This window comes from Lutra lutra, chromosome 2 (genome assembly GCF_902655055.1).
Source record: "Lutra lutra chromosome 2, mLutLut1.2, whole genome shotgun sequence".
In the NCBI taxonomy this organism is placed as follows: domain Eukaryota; kingdom Metazoa; phylum Chordata; class Mammalia; order Carnivora; family Mustelidae; genus Lutra; species Lutra lutra.
Window position 1 is genome coordinate 54,733,375 of NC_062279.1, and position 3,094 is coordinate 54,736,468.

Sequence of the window (3,094 nt, forward strand, 5' to 3'; positions counted from 1 at the left end):
AAGTTAGTGGAAGGAAGGAAATAATAAAAATCAAAGCAGAGGGGCGCCTGGGTGGCTCAGTGGGTTAAGCCGCTGCCTTCTGCTCAGGTCATGGTCTCAGGGTCCTGGGATCGAGTCCCACATCGGGCTCTCTGCTCGGCAGGGAGCGTGCTTCCCTCTTTCTCTCTGCCTGCCTCTCTGTCTACTTGTGATCTCTGTCTATCAAATAAATAAATAAAAATCTTTAAAAAAAAAATCAGGGGCGCCTGGGTGGCTCAGTGGGTTAAGCCACTGCCTTCGGCTCAGGTCATGATCTCAGAGTCCTGGGATCGAGCCCCGCATCGGGCTCTCTGCTCAGCAGGGAGCCTGCTTCCTCCTCTCTCTCTGCCTGCCTCTCTGCCTGCTTGTGATCTATCTGTCAAAAAAAAAAAAAAAATCAAAGCAGAAATAAATGATATAGAAACTAAAAACAAAACAAAACAATAAAAAAAGGAAAGAAAAACACAACAGCAATAGAAAAGACAAAGGAAACTAAGAACTGGTTCTTTGAAAAGATAAACAAAATTGATAAGGCTTTAGCCACACTCATCAGGGGGTAAAAAAAAAGGAGAGAAGAGTGAAATAAATAAGAAATGAAGGAAAAGAAGTTACAAATGAATGAATGAGGATGGGGTGTGGGCCATGCCCTTGGCTTTAAGGTGGTTGTGTCTTCACATGCCCACTTCCATTAGCAAGGTAAAGAAGAGCACAAAAGAAGGCACACTCCAACACTTCTGTCCCAAGACAAATCTCAACAAACGCCTGCCCCTCCAGCACTCTTTAATACTGAATCACCATCACATAAAATCCTCTTAATCTGCTGCCTTTGCACTGGTTCCTGAGACATGTGAGTCCATGCACTAGCCTCTCAAAAGAATTATCTCAGATCCCATAGTCTACCAGGCTCCCTGGCTGTAAACCCCGTTGGTTTTCAAAGTCAGACATTTTGAGGGTATGGTCTCTCTGGTGCACGTCTCAAGGACTGGGATGCCCATTGTGGGGCACAAATCCCTCACTTCTCAGGGAAAGTCTTAGGAGTGAGGTCCTTCCCTATTGTGTGTCACAGAGCCAGAGACAGGGTTTTGGTGAGACTGTGTCTCTGCCTCTCCTGCCCAATCTAGATGTGGTCCTTTTATCCCTCATGAAGATATCCCAAGTTTCAGCTAGTTTTCAGTTCTTTTTCAACAGGAATTATTCTATATGTTATTGTAGATTTGATACGTCTATAGAAGAAGGTGAGTTCAGTATCTTTCTAGCTGCCATCTTGAACCACTGCATAATTTACAAGTTATTCTTCTTTTTCCTAGAAAATAAAACACAGTAGTTTTACAATTCATTCAATGGCAGCTGGTAATCATCAAATTAGCAATGGTTATCTTCAGAAGTTTTTACACTAGCTATGCCATCATTTCTAGAGGATGAGCACATACCTAGAGTCACAGACATTTCCCATATAAGATGCATCATATAAATCAGACTTGATTTATCACCAGAATTGATAAAACCATACCTAGGGAAATAACTAGGCCTGGGGATACATGCATGGTCTTAATATAGTGAATGCTGAACCTGCCCTGATTATTAAAAAATCAGAATAGCAAAAAAAGTCACAATATAAATTATTATTAGTGAACAAACCAATAGGGAAAAAAGGACAAATGACTTAACTAGACTCTTATCAAAAGAGAAAATCCAAATAACTAATAAACATATGAAAAGATACCCCAACTTAGTTGTGATCAGGGAAATTGAATTAATCCTCCGTGAGGGAACACTAGATAGCCACCAAGTTGTCTAAAGTATAAGGTCTGACAGTACCAAGTAGTGCTAAGGATGTGGAATAACCAAAATCCTTATACATTGCTGAGGGATGTACAAGTTAGTAAAAAGCACTTCAGTAAACAATTTGGCATTTAGGATAAATTGATGTTATGTGTGCCCTGTGACTTAGCAATTCCACTCCAAGTTATCTCTCCTCCAAAAACCAAGCCTGGGTGCACAGAATGTAAGTAACAAAAATGTCCACAGCAGTGCTTTTTATAACCCATGGAAACAATTCAAATGCTTGTCAGCAGTCACAAATACATTAAGTAGCCAATACACGGAGGTAAACAGTAATGCTGCACGAAAAACACAGACAAATCTTAAAAACATAATAAAGAAGGAAGCCAGCCACAAATAAAACTTTTGTGCTGCCATTTATAAATAGGTCAAAAAGAAGCAAATTAAACCACCCTGTTTGGGGTGCCTGGGTGGCTCAGTCAGTTAAGCCTCTGCTTTGCTCCGTCATGATCTCAGGGTCCTGGGATCAAGCCCCACATAAGGCTCCCCGGTCAGCGGGGAGTCTACTTCTCCCTCTGTCCTTCCACCCACTTCTGCACTCTCTCTCTCCCTCTCTTTCTAATGAATAGCTAAAACCTTAAAAAAAAAAAACCCTATTTAGTGATGCTTACTGAAGGAAAAACCACAAAACAAAGCAAGAAATTGATGATTATCCAAGTCAGAGCACCAGTGCCTTGTGAAGGTACATAGTGGGCTGTGGTCACTTAAGGGTTCCCTGGGACATTCTGTGATGCTGGAAAAGGTATGTTTTCTTAATCTAAGTGCTGGCTACAGTGTTTGCTATATATTCCATCACTAAGTTTTGGATGTGATTTGCTTATTTTTCCTTATGTGTATTAAATTTCATCATTTAACAGTGGTCTGTTTTTTAAAATTTAAAAATAAGAGCAATGGGTGTATATAAACTTTTACATCGAGAAAAAAATGCAGTGAAGTCATTCACTCAGGAACTGTGTGACTAGTGAATGAGGCAGCTTGGAAAGAGGTTTGCTCCTTCAATAGGTTAATTTATTAATGTAGCATAAATTGTGTAGTCATTGTGTTTGGTTTTCTCTCTCTCTCTCTCTCTTTTTTTTTTTAAGTCAGACATGATACGGAGAGCACAAAAATTCTAGGAAACTAAAAAAGAAGAAAGTACCAACAGGGCAAACAATAAAGCTGTTTGTGTTTCCCTGGCAATTTTCCCCAACAAGACCTTAGGCAGGAGGTGGGAATACTCAGCACAGTTAGGAAA

General features: G+C 40.3%; 1 non-coding gene across 1 annotated transcript; it reads right to left on the reverse strand.

Annotated features, from left to right (window-relative positions):
* Positions 1-1,499: 1,499 nt before the first annotated feature.
* On the reverse strand, positions 1,500-1,631 carry LOC125094610 (small nucleolar RNA SNORA72). The gene has a single exon (XR_007125619.1). It is a non-coding gene; the product is annotated as a small nucleolar RNA SNORA72 (small nucleolar RNA).
* Positions 1,632-3,094: the final 1,463 nt, after the last annotated feature.